General features: G+C 33.1%; 1 protein-coding gene and 1 non-coding gene across 2 annotated transcripts in view; both read right to left on the bottom strand.

The window, feature by feature from the left end:
* Window positions 1-15,688, bottom strand: part of Meltrin (disintegrin and metalloproteinase domain-containing protein meltrin) — a 241,591-nt gene that overhangs the window by 75,114 nt on the left and 150,789 nt on the right. The window lies entirely within an intron of this gene.
* TRNAT-AGU (transfer RNA threonine (anticodon AGU)) lies at window positions 8,343-8,416 on the bottom strand. Its single transcript has one exon. It is a non-coding gene; the product is annotated as a tRNA-Thr (tRNA).

Here is a 15,688-nt window from a genome sequence, read left to right as displayed (position 1 = left end):
GCGCCATCTATGTGTCAGGCCAAGGACTTTTCAATTGGCCTGTTAGTGAGGTGTATTTAAATTTAGAAAAACAGCGTTGATAATACATACACATTATTAGAGTAGAGACTATTAAACGTTAGGACCGATAATACAGCCCAGACAATCTGGCAATCTGTTTTTCTTTTGACTACCTGAATGGTCAATAAGGGTCAATAAATAAAATATGGTAATATCAGGTAAATTCATAGTTTTTATTTTCTAAATACTTTCACTATAATATGTGACTTATGTAGATTTGAGCTACTGTAAAAATAAATTATAGATGAGTCGACAAACACTAGTAACAATGTAATAAATATTTAATAAAGAATTTGTCATCTTTTTTATCAACCATCATTTATAAAGGCTGGACTGGTTTTGCAATTATTTGATATACAGTTCCATGAATTGAAAGGATTTTATAAGTATTCCATCATCTTAACAATATACATTAATTATATTTTAGTCACTAAAATTTCAAGAAACTGGAACCAAAAATATATTTGCGTCCATAGATTATTGTATTTCATGAAAATTTAATGATAAAATTAAACATAACTGAAGTTATTAAACAATATTAGTATTAACTAAAAACATCAGCTAATGATCATTTCCAACATTTGCTCTCTCGCCAGTTTAAATTGTCTGGCAAAAATGTGCTAAATCTGATAATGAACTTGACGACTCTGTTTATACATCACCTTTAAATCCAGATGTTAAACCATCCAAGAGAGCGTGAAAATAAAAGTTTTAACGCCGTCATATGGAAAACAGACATGAATCAACCAAGCATTGTTATTAACGCTACAAAAGCGTCGTTTTTAGCTTTTTGATTTGTTTCTTTATTATATTTTTCATAACTTGCAATATGAAATATCAAGGTACATTATAGCAACCTTCGTATAGTTGCTATTTTTTTCACGGTATTTGAATTTTGATGGCAGATTTGCAGATTTTCGTAATCTGATATTATACAATCTATCTCATTTTCTACAAACTATTATAACTTTGTAGAGTTGATACGCCAACATTGCGACGTTTTGACGTCCAAATTTAGATGATGTATGTACACAATAACCTTGGATAGATTATAGCACATTTTAAATTATTAGGCTACAAATATAAATATAAAACTATGGAAACGGAACATACCTTATTTTAAAGACCGTAGGTGCTAAAGTTTGTTTTATTTTGTTATTATTAATGTTACTTTTTTATGAAAATATCATGTATTGAATATTTATTTTTACAAAGATTTTTAGACAGATTAGTTATGTCAACCTATTTTCATTTATTTGAGTGACTACCTTCGTGTTGTTTAGTTCGAACCACGAATTTCCGTTTTTCACTAGTTCTTAAATTTTGCTGATTAATGGCTGACCAACATGGATAACAACAAAGAAGGATTTGAATCCGTATCAAATAAAACAGTATTCTGAAGCAAATTAATAGTCCTTGTATTAGAAACCTCTTCGCAATTCATAACTTAAATATATTTATCAGATTACAGCTGCATAGCAATTTGTACGTCGACCAATATTTTTTAATATTTGAGTTATGACTCATGACATGGTTTTCCCATTCTAATTTGGCGTCTAGAGTAAGTCTAGACCAAGTGTCTAGAAATAACTATTTAGACGCATTCATGTGCAGAAATAGGTTATCGATCGTAAGGACATGTAGAAGTTGAGATGTTTTATTACATATAATTGTTACATGTATTCTATAGACTTTTACAATAAGCTTTTGTATGGTCATTTATAGTACTGGTTACCTTACATATTCGAATCTGACTCTAAAATTAGTTAAGACTATACAGGGGGCTAACTATAATCCTAAATCAAAACAATCCATATTAGTGTAATATTTTTTAAAAATTGAATGCAAAAATGGAAACTTTAAATCGGACTTGAATGAAAAATGGACCTTGACAAAATTTGAGCTACAACTAACCTATAGCAATCAAATCAGATATTAAAAAAAAACATCGTACTTTATTCTAAAGCTTTCTAAGTATAGATTTATTTTTCCGTATTTTTGGTTAGTTAGAATGTAAAATCACTTGGTTGTCATTGTTGCTCTTATATGTGTAGGGACCTTGGGGCATGTCCAATTTTACATCGTGGAATAACGGTCTACAAAATACCGGGAAATATCAGGGATCAATAGGTGAATCCAATCAATGCTATCGAGTTGGTTTTTTGGTAAGAGTAAGGTTCCTTGTGCCATTCCAAAGATATTGATTATATACCCATCAGTAAAGTCATCGCGTCCCTCAAAAATACACTTTTTACGAAATATCCAATTTTATCTAATTATTCACGGTTTGAATTTGTAGAGCAATCATTTGGAAATGCGCCTGTTTAACAATCCCAACAAAATTCGGCATATTGTATGACTGTATGATCTCTATTATATCGCCAATTAAATGTTGAATCAAAATGTTAAGAACCAGATACTAGAAACATTCCTTGCCTATTATCGAAAAACATTCAAACAAGTCAACAACATTCACAAGTGGATTAAACCTTCCAACTAGTAAGGGAACAATGACTGCGACCTACACTGACGACACTGTCGTCCTCTCAGTGCATTCTGACCCAAAAACTGCTTCGTTCCCACTCTAATTCCATAAATCAAAAAGTGCTTTAACCAGTGGAGAATAAATGCAAACGAAACCAAGTGCATTCATGTTACTTACACTCTAAGAAAAGAAACTTGTCCGTCGATAAAATTATACAACATCTCAACAAGAGAAACACGCTAATACTTCGTCCTGTACTTGGATCGTAGATTAACTTTGTAGAATCACATATGGACCAAGTGTAAACAACTTGACAGCAAGCTCCGTAGTGTGAATTGGTTAACAGGTCGCCACTCTCGTTTAAGCAATGAGAGTTTAAGCAATTTTTTAAATGTTTTCGTCGGTAACAACCTCTTTTGGGCGTCCACTGCGTTCACCGTCTTCGGTGCTCATTTCACCATGTCTAAACTTAGCATATTAATCTTTTATAGTTGATTTTCCTGGGGCAGTATCCGGAAACTCGGCATCAAGCCAAGTTTATGCTTCAATTGTTTTTTTTCCTTCAAAAAGCAAAATTTTTTTAAACATACGATTTTTTTCACAATAACAAAAGTTGCTTCACTCAAAATGCTATAATTCACAAACTAATGATCCGACAGCTGTCAAATTTATACACGCATCTTTTGAGGGTTAGCTAACTAAAAAACATATGGATTTAATTCTAGTAGGGCCGTCTATGTGTCAGGCGGATACTTATCAATTGACCTGTTATAACCCCACCACCAATTTATCGTAGTTTATATGACTCGATGAATGGAGGGAAGATGAAATGAAGCAGTGATGTTTACATTATGTAATCGTTACTTATTGGCGATATAAAAAAGTGGAAAATATAAATATATAAAACGAGTGGCAGCAGTGTTTTATCTGGGACGAAGCTTGGGCAGTCGATGGTGGCACGTCCGATCTCAACTATGGCCAGTGACCGAAAGAATCAAAGTATCCTTCAATATATCTGGGGGATGATAAACGTCTCGGAATTGCCAGATATTCGTTATGGTGGACAAGTTGGTGCTGCTGGTCCGTGTTCAACATCTGGAATTATATTTCTGGGCATTTTTATAGACCGTTATTCCAAGACGTAAAATTCGACATGCCTCAACGTCGCTACAGTGCTACTCTGTCAGAATTTTACATACAATTACAAGCTATACAAACGCTACACCAAGAACCTTACTCCATCAAAGGATTTACAAATGTTCCCAGTGAATAGATATAAACCCTGAGAAGTGTTTTCCGTGAAATAAATAAGATTAGGGATCTTTGATTTTCTATTCTTGAAGTATGTTACAGAAGTTACAGGAGAAATCTGAATCGAGTTACGTCATCCCATATAAAACCTTCAAAATTAATTCACATTCTTACATAGTTGATTTTTGCGGTTAAATAAAAAAACCCGAGCGATATAATCACCTATACCGTTAACAGACAAAAAAAGTTGAACACGGACCTATTATTACGGCCCATCGGAATCTGTTCGTTGCCATTTTTAAGCTAGACCTGTCGACGGGACGGTCCATAAAAACGGCGCTGGTCTGATCCGCGGACCGCCGGCCGTTTCTTGTCGAAAAGATTTTCTCGTCGCCGCGGAGTTCGGGCCCGAGGCGTGTTCCGAATTTAGAACCACACCGAGCAAATTGTTTTTCGGTATCAGTGCGAGAGCGAGAGAGACGGAGGAGAGCATTTTATTATTTCCGGTATTTTTTCGTGCGCTTCGTTCGGTTGCTCCGTGGTATCGGTCAGCGTTCGTGTTTATTCGGAAATAGATTTAGATAGGGGATCCTGGTGGGGAATAGGGTGAGAGGGGCTTATGACCCTACGTTTTGTTATTTACGGAAAAACCGTGTAAATGATTCAGTCGATCGGGGGATATTATTGATAGTGATGTTTTTGTTGATGGATGGGTTGTTATTTTAAAGTGTTTTTTAAAAGTACATTAGTGTTTGGTATTTAATATTTTATTATAATACACAATATTATTTTATTATTCAGAATAATACTGTAAATTTATTGACACACAAAAGGTGTTCGGCGTAGTGAGATGAAGTAGTACGTACGTACAATTGTTGCGATAATCGCGGGTTCGAATCCTGCTGGGGCATGGATGTATTTTACGTTTGTAACTCTAATTGTAAAAAGGCATAGACAACGGTGGAAAATCCGACAAGGAATAACCATCCCAGTCACACCAGTAACAATGCTGGGTAAGACCGGATGTCTTCTGGGATGATTTCTAAGTTGGCTAAGTAGGTTTAATACCAAGGACCGTGCTATGACCGCCCTTGCCTGGTCCTTGTGCCTCTTAACGGTGTTACCCTCAGTAAGAATTATCAGTTAGGATCAGTGGATCAGTTGATAGGGTGGGGTTTAGTGGGTAGCCCAGAGGAAGTCTCCACATAACCAGTCCAACTCGCTTATTCCTGCGGGTCTCTCCGACAAGGTATCCGGAACAGAATTATCCTTCCCGGTTTCAGGCCAAAAAAAACGAGGAGCGTGGTTCGGAGCCCACGTTAAACTGTAAATGTCGTCCTGATAAATCCTCGTTGGTAAAAAAGACTTAAAACATATCAAAAGTAGTATTATGGGTAGTATAACATTTTTTACCAATACCAAGTTGGCAAGAAAAATTTGGAGAAAAAAAGGGATTGCTGATTCCCCATAAAATTATTTTAGGAAATGAATCAAGTGTCAGTCGTTTTAGATAATATTTATTTTTTATCCTTTCATAATATACAATAGAGTATAATGTTATGATTATATTTTCTTGCAAGTATATTGTTTGATGATTTGAACTTGACATTGCCACCCAGTTTCTTAATCCGTTCCCTTGTTATAAGTAAAGACACTACAGTATCTGTACTTAGTCCACTGTGGTCCTCTGTAGCTTAGAATGTTAAGGAGACTAACTTTTCGCGCGGTCGAAAAAGACAGTTCCACCAGTAGCCACATCACAATTTTTGACGTTTGGAACCAAGTATTCTCACGCAGTATTTTTAAGGAAAACACTTTACCCTAGTAGCATTCGGCATCAATATTATCTCCGTGAAGTTCAAGTTCATGTTAATCAAAATCCAGCATAGCACGAGCTCGCTACTCGTCATCTAATGTTTGTGTTGTCACGGATTTATGAAGCATGGAAATCGCTTCAGCACTGGCACCAGTGATGTAATTTGTAGTTTCGAGCTTTAAAATCGCTGAAATAGAATCGATTGGTACTGTTCCATCGAAATCTGCAATAGCAGTACAAGGAACATTTTCTTCTTTTTTAATTCTTTTGCAGCTTTATAATGTATGTTTCGTCTAAACCTAAAAGAGATGAAGACCACACTAGAAAGTGTGTTGAAACAAAGAGGTTTACAACATTATTAAAAAACTTGACGTAGTTAATATCATTAATAACGCCATAATAAAAGTTAACATCATTAATAAAATGACAAAACTGTCAAAAATGAACAGTAATCACTACATAGTATAAAACAAAGTCGCCTTTTCTGTCCCTATATCCCTATGTGCGCTTAAATCTTTAAAACTACGCAACGGATTTTGATGCGGTTTTTTTCAATAGATAGAGTGATTCAAGAGGAAGGTTTATATGTATAATACATGCATAATATACTAAGGCAACATTGCTAATTTTAGAGGTTTCTAACGTGATGTCGTAAATTAACCTATTTTTTTAGGCTTATTTAGCAATTAGCAAAAACGCTGCCTAACCCTACGAGTTAGATCAAATTAATGTACTACAGTATTGTACACCATAAAAAGGTCTACAAAAAAGTCCGCGACGGTATATGTTTATCTTTTAGGGATAACCCACATTAACCATTTTTATTATTTACTTTTTACGTGAGAAAATGGCTTATTTACGAAGCTATTTTAAGCAATACGGCATTAATACTTATCGAATTAAGTACCTTAAATACAGTGTGCAATTAATATAGATCAATATGGTTCCTTACAGCATGTAAATTAAACAAATATTTTCGGAGATATTACAAATTTAAAATTTGCGTTTAAAAATGTGTAATGTAATAAAAATTGTATGAATTTAGATATTCCAAAGATAGCAGGAAATCTTCATAGTAAGTATAGGGGAAGAGGAATTGTTTTACTCCAAATTTAATGCGTGCAGGCCAAGGGCAGTAATGAATGAACCAAAAATACTGGATCGATTTTAATCATGTTTTCATTGAGTGACATAGGCATATATATTTTATGCCCGTGCAAAGTCGGAGCGGGCCGCTATGTTTTTATATACAACGTTCATATTTTTTCTGTAGTGTATTTAATTTAGTATCAGCATTGCACCCGTGCGAAGCCGGGGCGGGTTGCTAGTATTTTATAGAATTCAAATATAAAGAGTCGCTCGATATCCTTAAGTAACCTAAGAATTTTTTTATCACCGACCCGGATTATTTATATTATATTTACTATGAGATTTCAAAATTCACGCACTTTTCCTGTATTATGCCAATCCCTAAACGGGAGGAGATACTCCGTAGATTGGGGAATTCCCCACAAGTTGATAACGCTGATAAATACATAGAAAGGGAGCAGTTGTAACCATGATTCGAAGGAGACTAGAACTATCAAAAAGCCTGATGAATAAAAGCAAAAAGTACTGACACATTTATTGGGTTTGATTCTATACTTTGGTCTGAAATTTTGTAGTACATTTGTGGCTATATTTGTCTTTTTGGCTCTTTTGTAAACAACAGTTATTTGCATAACCTCGTTTTTATAGCTTTTACAGTCAAAAGTCCTGCTGAAAATTGTGAAAACATATTTTTTAATGCAATTGATCGTCCGGATTATCTTTGACAGGATATGACAATAAGAAAATAATAAGTTGATATAAACTTTTCATTAATGTTTCATATTACCACTAAAAATTACATTATTGTGATAATAAAACTGTACGTCATTAGAGATTGAGATAGGGCCGATGGGTCCTCCTAATTATACACCTAGAAGACAAATTGTAGGTTAATCGGAAACGACTAGTAATAATGTAAAAAATAATTAAAGAAATTTAATAATATTTAAATAAAAAAATAAACAAATCGGCTTTATATACGAGGAACCGCCTTCTCTCTCCCTTTCTTCTATGTTCAGTTTCATCTGATTTGTCGAAGACAGCAAGTTTTACTTTAAATATTACAAGTAACATATTAATATTTTATTTATAAAATTTTACATTACGCTAAATTCTTATATTAATTATTATTTATATTAAAATGTTTTTCAAGAATCTTAATGTTATTAATTTATTATATATTTTTCCACATTTGCTTTTCATTAGTTAATTGGCTTTTTGCTATTATTAGGAGATATGGTGGATTTGATTCAATGAACAATAAAATAAAGGGGATTCCCCTAAAATTAATAGGCGGTGAATTTATTAAGGGTTTAAGAGTGATTTTTTAAAGTATATTCAATAAAAAAATAAAAATATTTTGACAATGTGGTTGTGTTTCCAACCGTGGGGTATTCAGCAGTACTTGGATATTTATATACAGTATATGATGAAGAATATTATCGCTTCAGTCAGTGATTCTTAAAGATAATTCCGTAAAAAAGTGACTGAAAGAAATAACGAAACTTTTTTATCGCTTTACTGATCTATTATTATTACAGGGCGGGAAATACTATTCCTAAGTCAAATCAAGCCAAAACAGTAAATAGTCAAAACTTAAAATGTTTTAAATTAGACGAAATAAATTTAAAAAAGTTAAGTAGGCCCCGGCGAGATTCGAACTCACGATCTCCTGTTTACTAGACAGGCGCTTTAACCAACTAAGCCACGGCGCCTCGATGCATAACGTGGTTAATAAGATTTCTCAAACATAGCGAAGCTCTTATCTCAACTACACAAAATAAATTATAGATTATACGAATTCCGAAAACATTGTTTCTTGTGATTATTGATATGTCGACACAATTCATAGAAAATATAAACAATTTTTAACATACCCTCATTATATGAAATTCATATCCATTCAGCTTTTTCATTCATAATAATAATAAAAACAATGGGTATAACAAAAGGTTTTTCAAAATTAATTTATAACTATTTTCTCCTATAAAATTATAAATTATACTTGTTATAATTATATCAGAAGAAAAATATTTTAGATAGATAATTCCTTAAGGATAGTAAGCATGACATTTTAAAAGTAAATTAAATCTTATATGAATTAAGAAAATGAATACTCACTGACTAGTCACTTTTCAATGATTGGAAAGCATGTACGATATGCATAAATCAATGTTTTACATAACTGGGCATAACAATGTAGATGTTATAGATGTAATCGTAATAATTCATTCGATAAATATAAATGACCATTTGAAAATGAATTTAGATTGATCAGCTGTATTGAAAAATATTCTATTAAGATTATGTATGATTTATAAGTAACGCCAATATATCAAAATAGAGATGTTACTTGTTAATCTGATCGGACGCAATCATTGAATATCTCGATGGTACCTGAGGATGAAAATTCCTTGGTTTGATCTATATATACGTAAAAATTCAAGTATTCCGCAAATACCGATTTTTATACTATTTAACGTTACGATTGTTTAAGTATTATGTTATTTAAACATGATATATTGAAGGTGATTGAAATAAGGATGTGATATTTTTTTAATTTGGATAGCCAGCTGAAAAAGAGGTGACAACTAAACAATATCAAATTATAGCGTTTGACACAATTGTTATGGCATAAGAAAAATTTGATTGAAATTGATATGGTGCCTGCTTTCAATCAACAAAAAAAAATGGAATATTAGAACAAGAAACTCGCTACTCATATTACAGAATTTCTACCATATTACTGTATCAATTTAATCCGAAATAACATGACATATAAAAGGAATGTTGTTTTCTTCCTGTAAATCTCAACTTTAGTGACTAATTTTTACTTTTTGTTTTGTTTGGCTTGTTTTGGGTAGTTTTCCCCAACCCGGATATCTCCAATTTTTCCACCCTGTCTGCTAACTGACTGAATATCTGTCTCATTTCAGTCTGGAATTCTTTGAGCAATTTCATCATGTCGACGATAGTTGGCTCGTTGGCCGCAGCTTTCTGCGGTTTCGTATCTATTTGTTTATCATTTGATATTTTGGTGGCGTTTACATTTTTGACCGATGGTCTTGCGGTTTCTTAGGTTTTTTCTTGTTTTCAACGGTAGATGTAGTTTCAGAGTTTTTGGCTTTGTTAATTTGTCTTAAGCGTTGTTCTGCTGTAATTTTCTTTGGCTGGAGTTCTTTTCTTTTTTTTTTTTTTTTGATATACTGCACGTCCTTTATAATTGGCAGGGTGACCTTTTTCATTGCACAACACGCATGTTGCTACACTATTGCGTTGTTTTCTACACTGAGTTGTGTGATGGTTATGGGCTCATTTCACATCTCTTGGTTCCTTACTGCAAAAATTTTTAGTCTGTCCAAGATTTTGACAGTTTGTGCGTTGTGGTATATTATTATTTTTCTTCGGAGGTTCCACTTTTATCCTACAGTCTAGTAAATAATTTGTCATATATATTTTTATTATTTTTATTTTGTGCCATGTCTACGTAGAACAACGGAAAAGTTTTAATTTGTTTTTCACCATTTACATTAGTTGTCTTTTTCGCTATAGGCGTGACGGTCACTACTTCGTTTTCACTTTTTAACTGATAAGTGTTGTATTCGAGTTTATTGAATGAATTGTTTTTCTTCATCTCAATGAGATGCCTTTTTACATTCCTGTAGTCCATTTTACTACTAAGGGTTACGTTAATATCATCGTTAGACAAAGCTTTAAACTGCACTCGGTCAGAGGCTACTCCCTTTATTTGTGATCTAAATAAATTAAAATTGCCAACATTGCTTATCTTGATCGGAGGGGACAGATGGATTTTTCTTGCTTCTTTTTTTTAATGTTTGTAGCACTTTTTGCGATGGCGAAGGCCTCATCTCTGACTTATTCCTCTTTTTATCCTTCTTGTTTGTTACTTCGGTCCAGTCAGACTGTTCCCCTACCTCTAATACTAGTTCATCTTTATCAGTGTAGTAGTCTTCTGCATAATTAGTATGCCTTTTTGGTGTATCTTGCGTGTGACCTTGCAGTTGCAAACGGATAGCAGCCATATCCTTAGATAATTGCAACAGTTGTTGGTTCAGACGCTCATTATTCGTTCTTAATTCTTCGTTTTCTTTGAATAATACATTCAAATCCATTATGTCGTATTGTTATAATAAAATAATTTTTTCACTAACTTTCACTTTTTCCCTTTTTGGAAAACGTGGAACGTCTTTTATTTGAGAGCACGTATTTACTTCACTTTGGGTTGGCCTTTTCACCGTATCCCGTACCTGGGAGTTCTTTGAAACCGTTAACCCAAGTTGACATTAAAAAATATATAGATGTATTATCATTTGATATTTACAGAGAGTCGTTTTCGGGAATGAAAAAAACAAGTCTTGACTCTATGAATAACTGAACTTGACTCTATAAATTTGAATTAAGTAATTTAATTTTATTTTAATTTGGGATATACAGACTAATGTATTAAACCCGTAGTCGCCTTATTTGTGTATTAATGAAAGTACAAAAGAACATTAGTAATAAATTAATTTGTAAATAATGATTGTACTAAGCACATCTAATGTAAGTTGTAATTAATCAAAAAAGTAGTTTCCCTTAAAACGTTTTAAATGTGCGGACGTAAAAACTACACCCCCATAATTTCTTCAAGAAACAATTTAAAATATGTTTCAACATTGATGGGGACTCAGTTCTATTAGGGCACAATTTAGCCGCATTCACCGAACGTTCTATCGATCTAAGCGACACTATACAGTGTGCCTGTGTGTGTATGTGTCAGTGCGTAAACGAAGAATCCATCAAGTTAAAGTAGAATCCTCTCCACTATAATTGCTTCGGGTTACATACCGGCAAAACCGGGCGTGTATTTATGTAAAAATTTCACCGTGTTGAATCCATTAGCGAGATGTACAGCGGCAATTTCGATGCCGTGACTAGCATCGTTCCACAGGTCGCACCTGTGGAACAAAAAGGGGAAAAACTCGACCGTTTTATGTTATATAATAAAAACGATGGAAGGGATTTATAATGGGCGCGGTGCTTGAGGCTTTGACCGGCCCGTTATAATAGAAAAAATCGACTTTTGTCGCCGAGCGGTCCCACCACTCGTGAACTCCGTCCTTCCGAAGAAATTATGAAAAGTGTTATGTTAAAAGCACGACCAAAGTATTGTGATCAAAGTGTATGATAAGGAACTTAAATCTGATGAAGATTATTATGTAGTGGTGTACAGTTTTGCTTCGTACAGCTTGTGATATACATTTAGGCATATATTCTACATTAATATTAATCTATTTGTGCTTGTATCATAACTAGATTGAAAATGTTATTTTAGGAGCTAGACTTTCGTCATTTGCGCAAATTATATCACGTTAAATAATTGGTTACTTAGAAGATGTTTCTAACTTGACCTAATATTAAAGAGATTGTTTAATCAGTTAATTATAAAGCTGTATTGGATTTACGAGGTGCAAATATGGGAATGTACTTGTAACGCTGCCAAAACGATGTTCTTCGATTAATTACCTATGCTCATCGCTATGCGACCAATGAAGAAATATAACAGGTCAGTTGAAAAGTCCCCGGCCTGACACATAGATGGCTTTACTAGAATTAAATCCATATATTTTTAGTTAGCCCTAAGCCTCAAAAAATGCATGTATAAATTTGACAACTGTCGGATCATTAGTTTGTAAATTATAGCACTTTGAGTGAAGTAACTTTTGTTATTGTGAAAAAAATGGATAATAAGGAATTTCGCGTATTGATAAAATATTGATTTTTGAAGGGTAAAAATACAGTTGGCAAAAACTTGGCTTGATGTCGAGTTTCTGGACACCGCTCCAGGAAAATGACCCATCAAGGATTGCTATGCTAAGTTTAAACGTGGTGAAATGAGCACCGAACGCAGTGGACGCCCAAAAGAGATTGTTACTGACGAAAACATTTAAAAAATCCACAAAATGATTTTGAATGACCGTAAATTGAAATTGAATGAAATAACAGACACTCTAAAGATATCAACTGAATGTGTACATCATATCTCGTATATTAACATCTCGGATTATATTTCTGGGTATTTTGTAGACCGTTATTCCACGATGTAAAATTCGACATGCCTCAAGGTCGCTACAGATCCGTGTTAAAGCCTGAAAGAATTGTAAAAATTGAGATCTATTTAAAAAGTTATCCACTTAGCATGATTCAGAAGTGACTAATTCCCCTTTAGATAGCGAAGCTTTCTCCCTCCTTGATCGTCCGTTCCACTTCAAATTGGATTCCCACGGTAAGACCACGTAACGAACAGTCTTTAAAATATTCAAAAACTATTCTCGTTTGGCATAACGTTCATAATAAAGGATACTATTTCTGAGAACAAATAGCAGATATAGCTCTCATATCGGAGACCCATTTTTTTAAAGTCTACTGGACACTACACACCAGCAAACCAGCTCGATGCGGAATAGCTCTAGTCATAAAACAAAATATATAGTATTTCGAACAAGAAGAATAATATACAAGGTCATAAAAGATATAAATCAAAATGCAGGAACAAATCAGTTTAAACTTAAGACTGAAAATTATAGACGATGTTGAGTAGCAAACCCGAAATATAATTGAGCAAATTCGGTTTGCTGCAAAAGAAGCTACCCCGACAACAAGAGAGAAATCAGAATATGAGATAAATTACAAACTTGAAATTAGGTAAAACACAGAAGGTTATTATAAGGCTGTAGACTCTCTTTTTTATTCACTCATTTAACTGTAATCAAATTATTTATGAAGAAAATAAATAATCAAAAAAGAAAGACAGGTTGACCATGGACATTTGGGTAAAAAAAACAATACAATTCAGTGTAAGCAAATTGGAACTCTGATGAGTAAATTATTCACATTATTAAAAGTTGTTAAATTATATAAAATAATCTGTATAATTCTTCCAACAAATCCTAACATGATTAAAAGAAAATAATTTCCAAGTAAAAAACTGGTTTTAAAATGGAATATTACATTCTTTCCTGATCTCGAAGTATGTTAGTGTACATTTATAAATACAAATATTATTTCCAAGGTCCTCAAGACTATGAAAACCAAATGGCGACAATATTCTGAATCATCAACAACTTCGGAGTTATTTTTAATTAAAACCCATAATAATTTCATTATTTCATTAATACTTTGTTACTAGTTATTTCCGTTTAACCTACAATTTGTCTTTATGCTGACTTAAATCTAGGTATATAACTAAGAGGACCCATCGGCCCTAACTCAGTCTCTGGTGAAATAATGTTTATACATGTCCTTGCTGAATTTTTTAATATATGCACCTCACTACACTACACTACACAAGATCAGATGGTTTGATTCTTTTGAGTCTGTGTCCTTTTCTGGTGGTATTCAAAAGTTGCCATATTTCAATATTCATATGAGAATGGAGTCTTTCCTCATCCCTCCAAGACAATTACAACTCTTGATTTCTTGACTGACTGTGGGTATCTGAAGGTCTCGATGTAGGTAATCAGTCCTATAGTATTTGGGTGCACCCACAATACCTCTCAGTACTTGGTCCTAAAAATTTTGTATTTTATTTATGTTGCTTTCTGCAGAACATCTCCATAATTGGACTTGTATTGGATTGGACCGTATGTCCATATAGGTTTCATTATTTGTTTATATAATAGCAATTTATTATGTACTGATAATTGTGATTTTCTTCCAATTAGCCAGTACATTTTACTATATTTAAATTCCAGTTCTTTTCTTTTCTTATTTATATGTTCCTACCAGCGAAGTTTTGCATCGAAATACATTCCGAGATATTTAGCGTTGTTGCTCTATGGAATGATAGTGTTATTTAATGCTATTGGTGCTTGTACGGTCTGTTTATAGGTGAACTGCACATGTACAGATTTACTTTCATTCATTCTTATTTTCTAAGCTTGTGTCCAATTATTTATATTGTCACTTGCCTGTTGTAATTTTCGTGAGGCTTCTCCACTATTGTCTTCGACAGCAATAATCGCAATATTATCAGCAAATGTAGCCATCGTGATATTTTCCATTTGTGGTATATCACAAGTGTAAAGTAGATAAAGCATTGGTCCCAGTACACTTCCTTGTGACCCATAATAATAAAATAAATATTGTATCAAAATAATGACATATAAATTAACAGCAAACATTAAAATATCGATACATAAATTAAATCCACTAATAAATTAAAGTATATGCTACTCTGAAGGCTTCTCTGATTTTTTATAGTTTTTATCAACTCTCCTATTAATAACGCAATCTTTATTTAATAAAACCGGCTATCGATTCTTTAATGTGGTAATAAATATATATATAGGTCACTAAGTCAGTCATATTAATAATGAATTTTTTATGCATCTTTGATATAGAGTATATATATTGTTTGATTTGAGAAAAGTTATCTTAAAGTGTTTCACAATATCCTTTCACCAACACAATGAAAGCCAATAAATATATCTATTTATATGTCTGGCTGTTTTAGTGATAAGATAAAATCCTGTCAATAAATTTCATTAAATACATCAACATTAGACAAAAAGCAGAACAGATCAGGCTCAAAATCAAACGACTGTACAGGCTAGTCGGAAGATACTTCCAACTTGACCTAAATTCAAAGAGATTGGTTTTTCAGTCAATTATAAAGCTTATATTGACTTATGGGGTTGCAGGGACAAAGTTTTATATCTATATCTACGTAACCAACGAAGAACTACAAGATTACTTATCAAATGGATTTATGAAATTATCCAATATTTCGACTAAAAACTTGAAATAAGGTAAATCGCAGCAATGTGAAAGCAATACAATAACTGTACAAAACGCAAGAAATCAGAAGATTGAAACAAACCAAACCACACAAACTTGTACTTGTGTAATGATGCAAGAGTACAACACAGCAATAAGCATATCTAATATAAGATGTAATCGAAACATATTTCATCAAATAATACAGT

This window comes from Rhynchophorus ferrugineus, unplaced genomic scaffold (assembly GCF_030347505.1).
Source record: "Rhynchophorus ferrugineus isolate W39M unplaced genomic scaffold, kcgeb_rfMv2 rfM2, whole genome shotgun sequence".
Lineage (NCBI taxonomy): Eukaryota > Metazoa > Arthropoda > Insecta > Coleoptera > Curculionidae > Rhynchophorus > Rhynchophorus ferrugineus.
The sequence above is the reverse complement of the archived record's forward strand: the minus strand, read 5'-3'. Positions and strand labels throughout refer to the sequence as shown.